Below are 20,208 nucleotides of genomic sequence, written 5' to 3'. Positions count from 1 at the left end.
TTATTCATCTGTTCTCAGTAAACCAACGTCAGAGAATAGTACATTGCATGCACTTAGCTTTCACCCAGAACTTATGTTAAGTTATATCTATATCACCAAGAAACATATATGTGGAGGTAAGTATAGATAATGTATAGAAATGTACGTTTTGATATTTTATCCCTAAATATTCTGGCCACAATATAGTAATATAGTTAATATTCTGCCTATAATGTTTCCAAATCACACCTACTGATGTGAAAACTAGAATGGTGGTTGTTAGACCTGGAATCCTTGGTGTGGTGTACCCCCTAAGCTTTTGCCTCCAGATCTCCTTTTTTGCTTAGTTTTTGCTGGCATTGGGACTCTGCACACGTTACCACTGCTCACCAGTGTGAAAGTGCTTGTGTTCTCTCCTTAAAATCGGCTAGATTGGCCTATTTAATTTACTTATTCCAATTGGCATATTTAATTTACTACTAAATCCCTAGTAAAGTGGCAATACCTGTGCCCACGGCCTGTAGATTAAATGCTAATACAAGGCCTGCTGTCACTGATTGTGTCACCCACCTAAGTAGTACTTTAAACATGTCTCAGGCCTGCTATTGCAGCCTGTGTGTTCAGTTTTAACTGCCATGTCGACCTGGTAAAATAAATAATTTGCCAGGCCACGACCTTTCTTTTAAACACATATCAGTCACCCCTAGGGTAGGCCATTGACAGCCCAGAGGGCAAGGTGCTGTGCATTTAAAAAGTTTAAAGTCCTGGTACTGAGAAATTCCTACGTTCGTTTTTCACTACTGCAAGGCCTCTGCTCCCATTAGAAAACATTGGAGTTACCATATTACATTTTATGAGTATACTTTTGAAGTTGGAACAGGTTGCCATGTAATGTTTAGTGTCTCTGGCATTGGAATGAAAAGTCCTAACTTATGGCGAAGTCGGATGCTAAATTACAATTTTCAAAATACCACTTAAGGAAGTTGACATTTTCTTGCCTTAGTCATTTGGTGCCTGTAGCTGGCTGTGTGTCACGTGACTGGGTGTGGTTGACAATTGGGCTTTGTCTATCCCTCCTTCATAACCACACAAAATGGGGAGCTTAGCTGTGACTAAATAAGCATTCACTGGCAGGATGGGATGGTGGAGCTGGTCCCAGCCCTACTTACACTTGAATAGGCTGCCTTCTGTCTCCAAACAAAGGGCTGAATACCCTCTGTAGTTAGTGTGGAGTCAGGCCAGGAAATGCACAGCACCTGTGCACTTTAAATGCATGGCTCTTGAAGCTGCTGTTGCTGGAAATGAATTTACCTTGAAAAACTAAAGACAAGAGGCATTTGGCAAAAGAGGAACAATTGTTTTTTAGAAACACTTTGGCTGAGAGAAAAGCTTACAGGAACATGTCTGAGGACTGCCTTAAAGTACAATCAATCAGCAATATTTATACAGTTTTTAGTGTCATAAAACCACATCAGGCAATCCTTGTTTGGTAAAAGAATGTAGGCTTTGTCTGTGGTGTCGTAAAAAGGTCCCTGATAGTAAATGCAGGTGGGGCTTGACTTTCCACAGACCACAATGTGGGCCAGTGAATAATCTGTCCAGATGCCTGGGATGACGGATGCGTGATCACTGTGTGCACTGTCCGTGTTGTGTCTTTACTGGCTGTTTGTTCCTAACTCCACGTAGCATCCAACTTTATGGTGTTTTGAGAATTTGCACACCCCTCTGGTCATGTGTGCTTTATTGTGGCCAAGTTCCCTGGACCACTGTGGTGTCACTGCACTTATCTGGCGGGTGGACCTAAGTTTCCTGTTTGTGCGTTTGTCTGCCGGCTATCTGGCACAACACCTGTGACCTGTAAAACAGTTACCGCAGGCCTAGGTTGCAGAGCCAGCCTAATTATGCGTTTTTGAGTTGAGGGTGATGGAGAGTTCATTATGGGCAAATTTGATAAAGGAGATGAGATTTTGTTGTGTATTTGAGTGTACTACAAGCATTGGCACCGTTCTAATCAATATCAACATTTCTCCCCTCTTCAAAGGCACAAATGGGTGTAAGTACCAGATCTTAGACACAAACTCTTCAGTTCACTTCTGGACCTGTGGATACTTTGACAGGAAAATGGACTGCTGTGCTTCTACAAGGACTGCTACTCCACTGGACTGTTGCTCTGAAGGACTGCTGCCCTGACCTGTTTCCTGCTGCCCTCTTGCCTGAGTGAGAAAGACTGGACCAGCATCTATTGAACCTAGAACCCAGAGTGACTTCAAGGGGTAGTTGGCTGACATCTTGATCTGAAGCCTCAGGGACATAGCAGGCTTCCAACAACCTTGCACTTGCAACTAGACTCTGTCATCCATTAATCTACTCTGAAAAGTGGTGCCACCCCAGTTTTGGACCCCTGGAAGTTAGCTTGATGTGATCTGTGGGTCCAGAAGAACTGATGCAACTCCTCTGCTGCATGGTGTAACCAAAATCAGAACCCAATCACCTCCCTTGCTGTGTGGGTTGGACCCGTTGCAAAGACCTGCCTCACTGCCGTAGTCCGCAATGCCTTTGGAACTGCCACTGTGAGTCATATCCATTTTGCAGACCCTCACATCCCTCGTTGATGGCAGCCTTGACGACAATGCCGGACTCCTCATCACAGCTCCTTGAAACCGACAAATCACCTTGACTGTGCGCTGTATCCTCCGCCTCAGACTTTGCATTGCATGCCCTTTCACTGGATCGTCAATGATGACACATGACCACGCATCGCAGCCTCGCATCATCTCCAAACCAATGCATTGATTCAGCTGCGCGATGCATGTTCAATGCTCCAGAAAACCAGGATTTAAGGTACTTTGTTTATCATGACTAACTGAGTCCCTGTAGCTAGCCCATGCTCCATCAGAGTCGGCTTCAACTTTTAACTTTGTCTGAGTCCAGCAAAATCAGATATCCACGGTTGGGGCGTTATGGTTTTTGGCACTATTATTATTGAAAGTTATGTTTGTCTTACGTGATGTGGGATCCTTCTTGTGTGGTGTTGTTCACATTATTCCTGTTTAATGTGTTGCACAAATACTTTACACACAGAAGGTTAAGCACAGGTTACTTTAGGGTTGGCTTTTGCCTCACCCTGAAAATGATTGTGTTTGCTACTTGACCAGGGCTCACACCCCGGTCAACCAACAACCCAGTTTCTCACAGAGGTCATGGGTAATGGCCATGGGAGAGCACTTAGTTGGTCGAAAAACTAAATATATGCATTTACTTTTCTATTTCATTGTAGACAAAGAGCTTGTATTACAGTCCATTGAATGATATAATGTGAAATGCATTTCACTTTTTCTCTGTTGATCTTCTAATCCTCCTCTAATGTACTCTGGTACTGACATGAAGGTGTTTTCACTGTACAAAAATCAAAACAATAAATAATTAAAATACACATTGAAACCTTGTATATGACAAAACTAGATGTAATTAGGGCTGCCTAAAATAACAAGCAGTGTGTACGTGAGTATTCTGAGTTACCAGTCTTTGTTGACATCTTAAGTGATATTAAACATCACAATCTTGAGAAGGTGAACACAACCTTACATCCTTCAAAAGTCAAACAACAAAGTAGAAATACATTGCAAAATAATAAGAGCACCTAGAAACTGTAGAAATGCAATATGAAACACTATATAAACAAACACAACATTACTGTTAGAAACTATTGCTCACTTGTTAGGTTATGGTACACCGATCAGATATGTAACATGTGTGCTTACGGGTAAAGCACCCATGTTACATGTAGATGTAGCATGTATACATTGCTTGACGCCTTGCAAGCACCTGGTTTTACTTAGCATTTATGGCAAAGCCTGATTTCTCTCATTTAGTAGATTCTAGCTTTGCGCCAAAACCACAAGTATTTGAGCTGGACCGACCCCACCACGCACTCTTGCATACATCAAGAGGGGGATGGTGCAATATGGTTGGGACACAGTGTAACTGACAAAATTCAGTGCAAAAAGATATCGGGCTTATTTACAAGCCCCCTGGGCCGCCAGTACTTACAGCTGCGTGACGCACCAGCGGTGCAACCTGCTGCCTGTTATTTACAAGGACAAGTAAAGCCACCCTGCATGGCTTTACATGTGCTTGGAAAAAGTGCCCCTTCTCACGCAACACTTTGCGTGTAATGGGCGTGACATGGGTGTTGCTGCGGGTGTTCCCTTGCAACACCCATGTATTGTGATGCATTTCCATAGTACGAGAAATCGCAATGAAACGCAACAAGGAGAAATGTTTACATTTCTCCTCCTTTTTTTTCCTCTTTCAATGCCTAAAGCATTCTACAGCATGCATGGAAAGAGGAAATCACCTCAATTGATTGTTTTTGTGCAGGAAGCTGAATCTCCCCACGATGCAAGCATCCTTGCAACAAGGTGGAAGGGTGCCTGCGCCGGCTCATGGCAGTCCATTGTGCGCCAGCGCAGGGGAATGCACGGAGATGCGACATATTGTTGTAAATCTGTCGCATCCCTGTGCTTTGAAAGTGACTCAGTGCGGTGCAGCCGAATGGCTTGCGGCACACACTCAGTCACTTTCATTGTAAATATGGCCCATCGTTTGTGCATGAAAGTTGGTCCGTCGTTGCTATTTGCACTGCTTGGCATTGCTTGAGTCACATGAGTGTCTGCTTAAACCTGGCCCATAATGTGTTAATATAGCAGCATTTTCCATATATGTTTTTTGTATTCTATGCTTGTTTTCAACCACAAATAATATAGGCATTCAGTTATTGAACAATCCTACTATAATATATGTATTCATGCTAGAGGCAGAGACAGCAATGTCTGCTGCTTTGTCCCATTTTGTTTTCATGCACCTCGTATTATATATATATGTATCGTTCCGATATTATTCTGTAGGAATGAGAGAAAAAGATGTAAAGGCGGCAGACACTGGAGAGTGAGGTCACATCTGGGTCAACATACAACTGCTGATCATTACTCGTGAATATTTCTATGGACCTATAGTTGTTTTCTCTCGCTCAGCTATTCTCCGTTGACACAAGCTACATTTCATCTATAATCAAAACAGCCCACTCTCAGCTGAGTTGCAAGAGTTGGGATGTGAAATGTTTAAATATGATGAGCTAGTTCTTGTGCGAAATTCCGAATTTCTGTTAGCCTGTATGAGTCACTGAAAGGCGTAACATTTCTCTATAAATACATTCCATACAAACAAAGCCTTTCAAGCATTTCATAAACTGCCTATTATCAGATCACTGTTGGAATGTAATGGTTCTTGTTAGAATTGTTCTTCTAGCAGATTTCACAGCTACTCTTATCCACATGCACACTCCTGAAAGTGAAGTGAGTTTTACTATACATCTAAAAAATCATTGGGAATGGTAATAGCTTTAGCATTAATGTGCTGCACTCTGCACTTTCATGTCTCATGAGCTGAGACTTTGACCTCTGGGGCCGTATTATGTATGGGGCACACTTTCCCTGTTTGCTCCCGGGGCACATTAAGGCAGGAGCACTAGGCGCTAACAGTTAAAGTGCACCCTATTACATAGAATGCGCTGCCCATAGGGCAGCCTTAAACTGGTGCTACCCTGGTGCCAGAGCATTCACGTGAAATAGAGCTGCTGATTCAAAGCCACTCTGTATTTCACTGTGCAGCGGGTAACCTGCCTGCTCTTTTAAAGAGAAATAGAGATCCTCTTGCAGGCGGGTGCAGTCAGTGCACCCACCTGTAAGGGGATATCTGGGGGCTCCATAAGACACCCTTTGACTTCCTGCAGAGGAATGCTGTCAGGAGGTGCAATACAGTGTGGGTTCCCATGCAAATGAGGGAATGCCCCCCACATAAAGCACCAGCACAATTTTCTGTGGGGCGTTCCTTCATTGGTATTACAGAAGGGGATGTCACACTGGCCTTGGCTCATGAATTGTTTGATCCCTGCATTCTTCTCCTCCTCAACTTTGATAAAGCCTTTAACTCCATGTATTGGGGCTTCCTAAGGGCGGCTCCGGTGAAAATTGGGCTTGGCCCTCAAATATTTGGATATATAGACCTGCATTATTCACGGCCACTAGCCCAGTGCTAGTCAATGGCGTGATCGCCAATCTTTTCCCCTTCCACAGGATGATTAGTGAGGGATACCCCCTCTCCCCACTGCTATTTGCCTTTGCCATATAACCCCTAGCTAGGCTGGTGAGATGCAATGTTTATTTGCAGGGGTGGAAATAGGAGGAAAGAATTGCACTCTATACAGATGGCATACTCCTTTTCCTAACAAATCCACACCTCCCAGGCCTCGCTGTCTCCTTCTCCGTAAACTCTAGGAAGAAGCCTTAGGAGTCCAGGTGAAAAGAGGCAAATCATTTCTAGTTCCAATTCAGAACTGCATAGCAGCTATGCACTGGCAATCACCCATACCTATAAAAGGGTTAAGCTTCAAATACTAACACATTTATATCTCTTGCATGCCAGGGCTGACCAGGAGTCTTAATATGAGCCCCTCATATCCACATGAAGTCAGATCTCCAACATTGGGTGACCTTATCACTCAACATTCTGGGCCATGGAACTCCTGAAATCAATGGGCTTGGGCCCAATTTTTACTCAGACTTTGATTAATTGCTACCAGGGGGCCTCTGCTACAATTCTACTAAATGGCATGTTAACATCCAGCTTTCCAATAACTAGAGGGACAAGGCAGGGGTGTCCTATCTCGCCCCTGTTGTTCGATTTGTACATAGAGCCTTTGGCTCAAGCCATACGTCTAGAAGAGTCAATTACTCCCTTCAGTGTTAACTTATACAGCAGCAAGGTAGCTCTCTATGCAGATGACCTACTTATATATACCAATAATCCAAGTGAGGCACTCCCCAGAGTAGAATCAATCATGGATGAATATGGTGTCTTTTCAGGGTATCTTACCAACTCAACTAAAACGGAGGTGATGTGCTGGAACGTCGAGAATTGGACTGGCCGTATTAGTAAGGAATTTAGATACCTAGGGGTAACTATAGTGAGCAATTTAGAGGATATTCCGAGGGTTAATCTGAAAAAAGTGTCAAATGAGGTTGATCACCTATTCTTAAGATGGTCATAAACCGGTTGTATTAAACCCCAAAGAAAATAGCCAAGTTTGCTCCCCTAGTTTCTGCAAAATGCCCAAGATGTGAATTCTCTCCGGCCGATGATTTACATATCTTTTTTGACTGTCTCATATTGAGGCCCTTTTGGCAGCAAGTAGAATATGCGCTCCAAGCCATTTTCAAAGCTAAGATCAACTTGAGCCCCGCGATAGTAATTTTTGGAATTGATAAGGATTTGATAGACTGGATGTCTGCAAAACAGAAAGGTCTGATTATGCATTTAATCCTTATAGCTAGAAGGGAGATATGCCGGCTATGGAAAGATCCATCACCTCCACTGTACGAAAAATGGCTGCGGACTTCTTTTAGTACTGCCCGATTAGATCTTGGTCATTTGGATGGTATGGAAACTAGCACGTGGTCACCTCTTTTAAGCTGGGGAAGAGATTTGAGATTGATTTAATACCCCCAGGTCCTATGATTACACCTAGCTTCAGAAGAAGCAGACCTGGGTAGGTCTATAGCTAATGCAAAATGCAGATGCCAGAGGGAGCTCAGGATCATAGTTGGCTTACTGCTCTTTAGTGCAGGTGCTATATGGTGAGATGAGGACAAAAACAAAAAACAAAAAAACATTCTGGGCCACATGGCCATCTTCAAAATGATCATCCTACCATGGTATTTATACACCCTTTGGAATATTCATTGTTGATTCCAGGCTGCTGGTTTCAAGGTCTCATGTCCATGATCAGAACGGTGTTGTGGGCAATAGCCTACCCCATGTAGTCTGGGCTAATGCAGACGGTTAGTATATGACGATGGTATGGGAATGGCTGACCGTAAACAGTATTACAGGGCAACAGAATTGCTGGTGAACAAAGATTGTTTATGAGGGTGATGGCATAACCCAGCATACTGGGCCAAAAGTTCCCTCCTCAGCCTTGACAAAGTAATGGTGTTAATATGTGGGAAGACCCTTTTCTAGAAAGGCTTTCTGAGGTCACCTGAGTATCCCTCCTAAATTGGCATTCTGAGCTGCATTCAGTGTACTGGTTCAATACACTAACACAGCAGACTCTAGTATGGCGAGGTTACAAACTCACAATGCAAAAAAGGTGGGCGTAGTGGGCGTAGTGGGGCTACGTGAAGCAGCACGTAGTGTGCCCAAATCTACGCACACTACGCGCTTCGCGTAGCCCCACTACGTGCCACCCACCTCCCGCCCGCCCTCCTTTTAAATAATATCAGCAATGTAAAATAAATTAAAGTAAAGAGACTTACCTTAAGCGCGGCGTCTCCGGGGCTCCCTCTTCGTCGTTTCTAATTTCTTCTGACAAATGCGCATGCGCGGACGCCCGCGCATGCGCATTTCTCGCAAGAAATGCGCATGCGCGGGTGTTCGCCCATGCGCATTTGCCAGAAGAAATTAGAAATGAGAAAGAGGGAGCCCCGGAGACTACGCGCTTAAGGTAAGTCGCTTTACTTTAATTTATTTTTCATTGCTGATATTATTAAAAGGAGGGCAGGCGGGAGGTGGGTGGCGGGTGGCAGGCAGCTACGCTTCGCCCTCGGCGTGTGCGTAGCGCTGCCCTGCTTCGCCTACTTCGCAAAGTGCGAAGCAGGCAGCGCTACGTACACTACGTGGGCGAAGCGTAGTGCTACGCCCGGGGTTACAAAAAAACAGGGCTTCCAGACATGGGAAAGAATTGGCATCACAACCCTGGGAGACATTTGGCATGGGGGCCGGATCCAGTCATTCTAAAACCCAGTTCCATAAATACTCACAACTCAGACATGCTCTGGCCACATACAAACTCTGTCTTGAGTTTCTAATTCAGCATGACCTATAAGAGGCCACACTACAGATGGACAAAGTGGAGGGAGGTGGTGTCTCTCAAATCTACCACACTCTAGTCAACAACACTCCTGAAGTTTTTACCACCCTCAGGTGAAAATGGGAAGACAAGATTGCCCCCTTGATGTTATGGATTGGTGCATTGCATGCATGGTCCCTCAAGAAATAGCATACCCAACTGAATTATTCCATGGCTCCTATTTCACTGCCCAGAAGCAATGGCAAGCCAGGAAACTCCCGGATCTATTCTGTTTCCGGTATCCAAGCATGGAGTCAGACTTTTTCCATATGAACTGGCTGTGCCCCTCGATTATCGACTACTGTTGGTGGATAGCAAGTTCCCTGAACCAGATCTTGGGGTACCCAGTCGAACTGACACCTATACAAGCCCTCTCGGGGATACTTGATAATCTGGGAAACACTAGCGGGAGTGATTCTTGAAAGGCATGGCCATGGTGGTTGCCCAGCGGGACATAGCCAGGTGATGGAGGAAAGCTGATCCGCCCATGCTCGCTGAATGGAGGGCCGGAAGGACTGGTGCAAGAAGGTGGAGGAGCTCCACGGCGAGGGTATATCCCCACAAACACGAAAAGATATAGGAGAAGTGGTGGGAATACTATGGTCTGGTATTTCACTTACCCAATACACTTGTGAATGACAATAAACATCTGTTATTCAGCACCAAGATGCCTACGGGTGAATGTGCACTTTACAAATGCACGTTCTGTTAAGTTAATGACTACTATGGGCTGCAGAGTTGAGGGACATGGGTTTTGGTGATGTCTGTGGGAAACAGCGTTTACATCGCATGCTCTACAATGCATGCGATTGCATAGCAGTCATTACAACAACCGCGTTGTTACAACGCAAGCCATTACATCGCAAGCCATTTCCACAACTTGCTGTAGGGGGACGCTAAACTAAGGAATAGTATAATTTACTATTCCCACACCTTCACTACTGTTGCACACGCTGGAATTGGAATAGTATATTATGCTATTCCTAAGTCCCGTGCGCACCCTACAGCAAGCCGTAGAAACGACTTGCGATGTAATGGTTTGTGTTGTAACAACGTGTTCGTTGTAACAACTGCGTTTTAATCACATTCGTTGTAGCACATGCGATGTAACATTGCATATTCTGTTCTAGGTCTGTTCTATGTATATGCACAGAACCAATAGAATTATTTATCAACAAAAAAATGGCTTGTTTAACAGGTCGCACCGCATGTTACACTGCAGCAGTTAGGTTACAATGGTAGGCCTGAAGCCATGTTTTCCTTTGCCACACTAGTGGATGGCACAATAAGTGCTGCCATCCACAGGTGAAATGTAACTGTTCATGCCAGGGGTGTATTTCTGCACCATATGCAATGGCCTTATATACATGATAAATAAGCCAATCAGGGATTTCCACACGTGTTAGGGGTCAGAGCACAAACACGGAGCAGCTGACAGTCTTGCGGCGGTGTGATGAGTCTAAATACCAGCAAAGAAATCCCACAAAAAATGGTTGGTGACTATGCAAAAACTGGCATTTTCTCACAACCTTCTCTAGAATAATGGGGCATGTCAGCAACAACCAGCGATAATTATCGCTAAGCGCACATAGCGCTAGGATAATTATCGCCGGCTAACGTGGATTTTTATCGCTGAGATAGCGTGCTATTAGCAAGGCTTATCTCAAGAGCGATAAAAATCTTAGCGCTAACTGCCTAATGTGAGATTATCGCTGTTTCCAGCGATAATCTCACGCAATGTGGCGTGCCATGATGTCCACCTTCCATAGGATATCATGGCTAAGTCAGTCCTGAAGCAGGTGTAAGGAAAGTAGCAATAACAGGGGTTATAGCTACTTTTCTTGCCGCTCTGCTTCATGGCGTGGGGCTTGATGATAGGAGAAATGTCACTTAGCGGCATTTCTTCTGTCATGTCAGGTCAGGAATGCCCACTTTGCATCTCATTAGAGATGCAAAGCTGGGCGATAGAATTTCCAGCGCTAACGCAAGGTTTCACGCGTTATCGTGAGCTTGCTAATTAGGCGATAAAATTATTGCCGCTTTTCAGCCGAAAACGGCCGCAAATGCGGCGATAATTTTCTATCGCTGCCTAAAAGAAGAGTGGTGCTATTCTCCAAGGTTAGTACTTGTTGAATGAAGGAAAAGATTAAAAGAATAATTAAAAAGTGATGGTAGATGTGATTGAAAAGCCTAACAAATTATTTGATGCATGTTTTAACATATGTTTATTTGTAGAAAACATTCATGGGGCTGAACTGGGAAGTCTAGTCTTCAGTGAAGAATCAAGTTAGGAAGATCTATGCCAGTGTCTGCTTGTTCTTCCATTTCTCTATCCTTTACAGGGTCACATGCATAGATTACTGCTTGAATGGGTGTATGTGTTCAGGAAAGGGAGCAGTGGCATTCACCTCTGCAGCAACATGTTTTAACATAGGGTAAGTCATTTTGACACAGTTGGCAGAACAAAGGGTAGGTTTAGCACTAATTACTTTGACTTGGAGATTCCAAGGAGGATCTTTCCTGTTCATTCCAGGACCCTTGCTGGCAGCCAGGTGCCAGTCACAGTTGAAGGGAAAACTAGTTTGCCTAAATAGGGGAGTAGCTAAGGAGCATAAGCCAGGCATGCATGATGGCTCTCGGGTTTCACCACCATGAAACAGGAGCTCATGTTTACTTTTACAGTAATTGTTAGATCTGGGGGTCTCTAGTTGGCAGGGTAGGTTCCACTGTCCAAGTAGGGACCCTTGCTTCTAGTCAGGGAAAGGGGGATACACTGTTAAGATAACCCCTGCTCACCCTCTAGGTAGCTTGGCCTGAGCAGTCTAGGCTATCAAAGGCAATGTGTAAAGTATTTGTACCAACACTCACAGTAACACAGTGAAAACACCACAGATTTACTCCACACCAGTTTTAGAAAAATAATGTATCTTTACTAAAAACTTCACAAGACCAAATACTACAGACAAACCAACATATAATTCAAAAGGTTACTTTAAAGATAGTTCAAGAGTTTGCAGAAAGTACTCCAGGATGTCAAAGTCAGTGTCCTGCACAATGCGACTCTCAATGCACAAAATGCGACACTTTCGTGCCCAACAGTACCTGTAGTTGCGATAAGGTTCCCAAAAGCTATAACAAGGAAGATGGCAAAGGCGATGCGATGCTCCTGAGATCCTGGGGAGGCTTTGCAGCAGCCCTGCTTCACGCAGCAGAGGTGGATGCGCCGGCTCCGATCTGTAGGGGGAGGATGCGATACCTTTGGCTTTCGTTGCGTAGGTTTCTTAGGGGGAAGCTTCACGCACAGGTTCGATGCGACACTCTTCGATGTGGTGCGATGCGTGGCGCAGCGTTGCCTTCCGGCGCCGCAACTCTCGATGCGCCACGGAACGGGACTCTGCGTCGACGCACGCAGCGATTGGAGACTTTTCACGCACCGGCAGTGGTGCGGCCCGCAAACTGGTTCTGCGACAACCCTCGCAATGGCAGGAAGCTTCACGCTTCGGGACGATGCTCGACGCACTCGGCGATGCGGAGACCCTGCGTGTTGCGATGGTGCCGCGATGACATTTTCCACGCACTCTCGTCTTGCGACACGCAATCGGATGATGCGCTGGGTACCAGTCACTCTTGTTCACGCTTCTGCTTCCCAGCTCCCTCAACACAGCAAAACGACCTCCTGAAGCCCCAAGACTGGGCAAGCACTCCAAGGCAGGTCAGAACTCTCTCAGCAGAGTTCCAGGGGAGCTGGTGGTGAAGTCCTTTTGTTCCTGGGACTTCTTAACAGGGAGCCAGCTCTTCTCAGGCCCTTGGAGATCAGAATCAAAAGAAGGGGACACAGCAAAGTCCTTCCCCTCTCCTTGGCAGCAAAGCAAAACAGCAAGCAGGCAGTCTTCTCCTCTTCAGTTTCTTCCAGCTTTCTCCTTGGCAGAGGTTTCTTCTTAGTTCCAAAGTGATCTAAAGTTTTAGGTGTCTGGGGTCCTCTTCTTATACCCCTCCAAGTCTTTGTCTCTCTTTGTTCCAGTGGGGGGATTCCCCTGCTCAAACCGGTTCCTGGGTGTGCTCTGCTCTGGAGCACCTGGTTCCTTTCAGAGTGAGGGGCAGGGTCGTTAGACGCTCAGCAGGAGGTGGAGCCTTCTTTGTGCCAGCAGAGGCAGAGTCCTCAGCCTGGCCAGCAGGGGGTGGAGCCAGCTTTGTGTTTGTCAGGGGCAGCCCTATTCAGACCCAGGGACTACTCCTCCCACCCATCTAAAGCAGATCTCCCTATTCACCCTGCTGCTGACTCATCCAGGCTCCTGGAGCCACCTAGCACATCACCTGACACCAGTCAGCCAACCAGCACACAGGCACACAGGAAGGTTAAACAGGAGAATAGCTACTTTCTAAAAAGTGCTATTCTCACACAGTGAATTTAAAAACCATCTTGCTAAAAAGATGTATAATTAAATTCTGAACACAGAGATACCAAACTTGGATTTTCTATCTTGCCCTTATGGGAAGATAGGCATGTAAACAGCCTTCCCCATTCTATCCTATGGGCAAGATAGCCTCTCAGCAGTGAAAAACGAAAATGGCTGTAATTCACTACCAGGGCATGTTACACACCTCAGTACATGCCCTACCTTTCAGATACACTGCACCCAGCCCAGGGGGGTACCTAGGGCCACCATAGGGATGCCTGACATGTACAGAAAGGGAAGGATAAGGCCTGGTCAGTGGGTGCACTGGCCAGGTCGACCTGGCAGTCCTGGACTGCACATAGGCACTGCAAGCAGGCCTAAGACATCATCTTAGCGCTACTCCTGTGGGTGGCACAATCAGTGCTGCAGCCCACTAGTAGCATTTGAATCACCAGCCCTGGCACACGCAGTGCACTTTACTAGGGGCTAACAGGTGAAACAAATATACCAATCATGGATAACCAATCAATATAATAATTTAGACAGAGAACATATGCACTTTAGCACTGATCAGCAGTGGTAAAGTGCTCAGAGTCCTATTGCCAACAACCACAGGTCAGAAAAAATAAAGGAGGAAGAAGCAAAAAGTTTGGGGATAACCCTGCAAAAAGGGCCGTTTCCAACACAACCCCCTTCCAGCCTAAAGCCAGGGTAGACCAAGCGATACCTCGATGGGATTCCCTGCTTAGGGCGATAGAACACGGAAACCGGCCCAAACAGCAGGGCACTATTCCTGTTCTACGCCTTCCTGAACCAGGTTGGATCTCTCCATCCATACTCTCAGGGTCCACCAAGCCAACCCATGTGGAACCCTTCTCTTCACCTGTGGACACCACCTGTGCAGCACCTAGCCTTAACTTGCTCACAGGTGTGTCCCAACAGACAGACAGCAAGCCGCAGTGACCAATGACAGTGGTCAGGGATGAGACCCAGGCCTTATGCCTCTCAGGGCTCTCAAACCCCTGTGGCGTCAGAGGGTGGGGGGCGGTAGCCCCAGGTGCTTGGCACCCTTTGTCCACTCCCTTCCCTGTCAGGTCGGGTCTGACAACCTGGCACTGACCGACCAGCCCCGGGCCTGTATCCGGTGGCTGGACAGGAGGCTGGGGTAGGCTTTTCCATACCCAGTCCTCCTCTTCCTTGGGGTTCTGTACCCTCCCACCTGGAGCGGTACCCCCTTCTAGAGCAGTCAGGGCACCTGTGGCAGGTGTCCTGCACCATTCGCCCACCAGTTCAGGGGTTCTATCCTGCAACTGGGATCCCAGGTCAGGGGGGACACCCCGGACCTGGCTCTCCAACCTAGGGTCTAAACCCTCCAGGTGAACCGGGGTCAGAGGCGAGGACTCCCTCCCTCTGCACCCCCTTCCAGAGTGCTGCACCCTCCCCACTGGAGTGGTACCCCTGGAAGCCAAACCGGTCAGGACACTGGTTACAGATGTCCTTCCCTCCAGGTCAGGCAGATCCTGAACCTGGCCTCCCAACCCAGGGACTAAACCCTGTAGTTGCACACCTGCCTGGCATGCCAGGACTTCTGGGGACTCACACAGTATCTCCCCGAGGGTGACACATGACTCATGTGTCTCGTGACAGTCTGCCTGGCGCAGATCTCCCGGCCCCTGTCCACCTGACAGTGCGCGAAGATCCCCCAGGACAGAAGTGGTGTCACCATGGTCACTCCTAGGGGACTCAGCCCTTCTGGCTGGTCCCTGACCCACTGGTTCTCCCACTGGGGAACACATCCCCCTCTCACCCCTCAGTCTGGACTTCTGCACCCTCCCAACTGGAGCGGTACCGCCAGACACCAGAACCACTGGAGCTCTGTTTACAGAGGCTCCAGGTTCTCCTGACACTAGGAGATCCTCCTCAAATGGCCTACTAGCACTGTCTAGGCCCCCAACCTGGTGTTCCCTTAAGGAACCCTCCAGGCCCTGAGACTGGGTTTCGGGCACCTTGGGACCCACAGTCCCACACTCACCCCTTCTCCACTGAGACAGGACGTGAGCCCCTACACCCCTCCCACTACACTGGGACCTAACTGGGCTACACTGAACCTCTTCCACCTCACAGATCTGGAAGATATCCGGGCCACTCCTTTTGGGATCACTCCCCAATGCCTCTCCAGACCTTTTGACATCCAACCAAAGGTCTGCCTCCAACGCAAGCTCTCTGGAACCAGAGAACTCACACTCCACCGGGTGTTGGCATAGCTCTGGAAAACAGGGACTTAAAATATGCTCTCCAACAAATGAATCACACAGCCCCCCACAGTTGTTAACCAAGCTACCGTTTGCCTCACCCTCCAGTGCCTCACACAAGTACCCCACACCACTCTCCTGAGATTGGCAAGACAGTACCTGACTGTATCTGTCACACAACTCACACTCTTCTGGGCGGTCTTCACACTCACACACCAAGGTTTCTACCATGGGGGAACCCCTCTCCCTGTACCTCTCATCTAGGGTCAGTAGAGTGTCCCTCCCACCACTAGGAATATGGTCCCCTGTGCCAGTTCCCCAATCCACTTCAGGGACACTGCACTCCACTGGAACTACATCATAAACCTGAACCCCCTGGTGTATGTCAACCCCCTCCCTCAAGTTAGGCGCCACATCTCTGGGTGTTTGTACCTTTCTCTCAGCACCGGATATTACAATCTTGCTGCCACCATCTGAGCTGGACTCCACCTCCAACTCAGCAAAGCTCACTTCTTGAGCTAACCATTCTTCTTCAGCTGAGACACTCATGGCCTCAAGCCTCTCGAGCTCCAAATCAAGCTCCCTCATCCTCAACTCATGAGCCAGAAGCAATTTCTTCTCCTCCAAGGCACGGGCATTCCTGCTCTCCTCCGCCGCCTTGTCTACTTCCGATTGCTTCATTTTCATTTTCATTATTTCCAATTCATGGTTTCTCACCCTTTGATTCTCCTCCAACTCCTCTGGAGTGAGCCCCCTACTGGAATGGGAGCTGCCAGCCCTTGAGACTGCTCTGCCCACGGGCAGATCTTGGGGAATAAAACCATTCTCTTCATCTGCATCATCTTCCTCTTGGGCCTCCCAACAGGCCTTCAAGAATCTTTGTAGCACATCCTTTCTAGATCCGCTTTTCACAGGGCAACCAAGGTCTTTGCAGAATTGCTTGAGCTCCTCAACTTTGTACGAATACAAATCCCCAATGGAAAACTCCAATTCTGCCCTCTCACTTGTTGCCACCTGAGACATGATGCTCTTGAAGAGTTACTCAAAAATAGAATCAAAAATATAGTATGTGGTTGTCTATTGGTCTGCACTTAAACTAGTGATGTACACCAATTACTGTGGGTCAAGTACAAATACAAGTTCAATCCCACCGCTGACCACCAATGTTAGATCTGGGGGTCTCTAGTTGGCAGGGTAGGTTCCACTGTCCAAGTAGGGACCCTTGCTTCTAGTCAGGGAAAGGGGGATACACTGTTAAGATAACCCCTGCTCACCCTCTAGGTAGCTTGGCCTGAGCAGTCTAGGCTATCAAAGGCAATGTGTAAAGTATTTGTACCAACACTCACAGTAACACAGTGAAAACACCACAGATTTACTCCACACCAGTTTTAGAAAAATAATGTATCTTTACTAAAAACTTCACAAGACCAAATACTACAGACAAACCAACATATAATTCAAAAGGTTACTTTAAAGATAGTTCAAGAGTTTGCAGAAAGTACTCCAGGATGTCAAAGTCAGTGTCCTGCACAATGCGACTCTCAATGCACAAAATGCGACACTTTCGTGCCCAACAGTACCTGTAGTTGCGATAAGGTTCCCAAAAGCTATAACAAGGAAGATGGCAAAGGCGATGCGATGCTCCTGAGATCCTGGGGAGGCTTTGCAGCAGCCCTGCTTCACGCAGCAGAGGTGGATGCGCCGGCTCCGATCTGTAGGGGGAGGATGCGATACCTTTGGCTTTCGTTGCGTAGGTTTCTTAGGGGGAAGCTTCACGCACAGGTTCGATGCGACACTCTTCGATGTGGTGCGATGCGTGGCGCAGCGTTGCCTTACGGCGCCGCAACTCTCGATGCGCCACGGAACGGGACTCTGCGTCGACGCACGCAGCGATTGGAGACTTTTCACGCACCGGCAGTGGTGCGGCCCGCAAACTGGTTCTGCGACAACCCTCGCAATGGCAGGAAGCTTCACGCTTCGGGACGATGCTCGACGCACTCGGCGATGCGGAGACCCTGCGTGTTGCGATGGTGCCGCGATGAAATTTTCCACGCACTCTCGTCTTGCGACACGCAATCGGATGATGCGCTGGGTACCAGTCACTCTTGTTCACGCTTCTGCTTCCCAGCTCCCTCAACACAGCAAAACGACCTCCTGAAGCCCCAAGACTGGGCAAGCACTCCAAGGCAGGTCAGAACTCTCTCAGCAGAGTTCCAGGGGAGCTGGTGGTGAAGTCCTTTTGTTCCTGGGACTTCTTAACAGGGAGCCAGCTCTTCTCAGGCCCTTGGAGATCAGAATCAAAAGAAGGGGACACAGCAAAGTCCTTCCCCTCTCCTTGGCAGCAAAGCAAAACAGCAAGCAGGCAGCCTTCTCCTCTTCAGTTTCTTCCAGCTTTCTCCTTGGCAGAGGTTTCTTCTTAGTTCCAAAGTGATCTAAAGTTTTAGGTGTCTGGGGTCCTCTTCTTATACCCCTCCAAGTCTTTGTCTCTCTTTGTTCCAGTGGGGGGATTCCCCTGCTCAAACCGGTTCCTGGGTGTGCTCTGCTCTGGAGCACCTGGTTCCTTTCAGAGTGAGGGGCAGGGTCGTTAGACGCTCAGCAGGAGGTGGAGCCTTCTTTGTGCCAGCAGAGGCAGAGTCCTCAGCCTGGCCAGCAGGGGGTGGAGCCAGCTTTGTGTTTGTCAGGGGCAGCCCTATTCAGACCCAGGGACTACTCCTCCCACCCATCTAAAGCAGATCTCCCTATTCACCCTGCTGCTGACTCATCCAGGCTCCTGGAGCCACCTAGCACATCACCTGACACCAGTCAGCCAACCAGCACACAGGCACACAGGAAGGTTAAACAGGAGAATAGCTACTTTCTAAAAAGTGCTATTCTCACACAGTGAATTTAAAAACCATCTTGCTAAAAAGATGTATAATTAAATTCTGAACACAGAGATACCAAACTTGGATTTTCTATCTTGCCCTTATGGGAAGATAGGCATGTAAACAGCCTTCCCCATTCTATCCTATGGGCAAGATAGCCTCTCAGCAGTGAAAAACGAAAATGGCTGTAATTCACTACCAGGGCATGTTACACACCTCAGTACATGCCCTACCTTTCAGATACACTGCACCCAGCCCAGGGGGGTACCTAGGGCCACCATAGGGATGCCTGACATGTACAGAAAGGGAAGGATAAGGCCTGGTCAGTGGGTGCACTGGCCAGGTCGACCTGGCAGTCCTGGACTGCACATAGGCACTGCAAGCAGGCCTAAGACATCATCTTAGCGCTACTCCTGTGGGTGGCACAATCAGTGCTGCAGCCCACTAGTAGCATTTGAATCACCAGCCCTGGCACACGCAGTGCACTTTACTAGGGGCTAACAGGTGAAACAAATATACCAATCATGGATAACCAATCAATATAATAATTTAGACAGAGAACATATGCACTTTAGCACTGATCAGCAGTGGTAAAGTGCTCAGAGTCCTATTGCCAACAACCACAGGTCAGAAAAAATAAAGGAGGAAGAAGCAAAAAGTTTGGGGATAACCCTGCAAAAAGGGCCGTTTCCAACAGTAATTGAAAAAGGAAGTTGTGTAAAAGTAGGTGGGTGACTGCAAGACAATAGCTAGAATTGGGAGGTAGAAGTTCTCAAGACACTAACTAATTAACAGAATAAAATTCTGGCACTACCACCAGAATCTCCTCCGAGCATTGCTATACCTGAGAAGATTTTATCTGAAAAAGAAAACCCTAATATAAGCAGACTACTGATTTCCTCCTGACATCTGCTGGATGACAAGGACATCATGACTGAAGGTCACCTTATTCCTGTCTGCAGCCAGGGACGATCCAGTGTTTTATCAACCTTTTTACTGATTCAAGATCACAAAAAGCAGAAGGGCTCTTAATCCCAAGGTGGCCTATGGGACGACTGAGAACTGAACCCGCAAGAGACCTGACTGGAGAGAGACATGGGCCCAGATTTACTAAGGGCTTGCATCGCTATGCGTCATGCAAGGCAACACAAGCCCTTGAGTCAGATTTACTATGGCACCCAGAGCTACCATGTGTGGCTCTGAGTCTCAGAGTAAATCTGGAGTAAGGCGGTTTAAGTCGCTGCCTTGTGTTACTCTGTGCTTGGAAGGCGTTCTAATGTTAGAGTGTGTGTGTGTTCCCAAGCATCCACTTAAGGGTTTTGGTGCATTCTCAGATTTACTAACACTACTAAACACCAGAATGAGTCAAAATGCTATGCCTTTCCAGGTGAGGCATAACAAAGAAAAATATGTTTATTTTTCCTCGGTTTTTCTTCTTTCTAAAGCACACATATAAAGAGGAAAATGCCACAGACGATTGGTTTTGTGTGGCAAGTCCAAGTGCTGTGCACGTTAGTAAATATAGCACATTCCTGCTCTCTCCATTTGATGCAGAACAATAAGTTATCTTGCTGCATTACTTTGTCCCAAATATTAGTGAATTTGGCCCATGGTACCTAGAAGTTTGTCTTGTGGAGCGGGCGAATGTATGACTCATCAGGAGGAGCTTTTCTCGACCTCCAAAGTACTTGGATAAGGTGTTATGATGTGTCCAGGGAGATTGCACCCAAAGCAGGCAAGCAATCCAG

The sequence above is a fragment of the Triturus cristatus genome, chromosome 2_2 (genome assembly GCF_964204655.1).
Source record: "Triturus cristatus chromosome 2_2, aTriCri1.1, whole genome shotgun sequence".
Classification (NCBI taxonomy): Eukaryota; Metazoa; Chordata; class Amphibia; order Caudata; family Salamandridae; genus Triturus; species Triturus cristatus.
Note: the sequence above shows the minus strand (reverse complement) of the source record.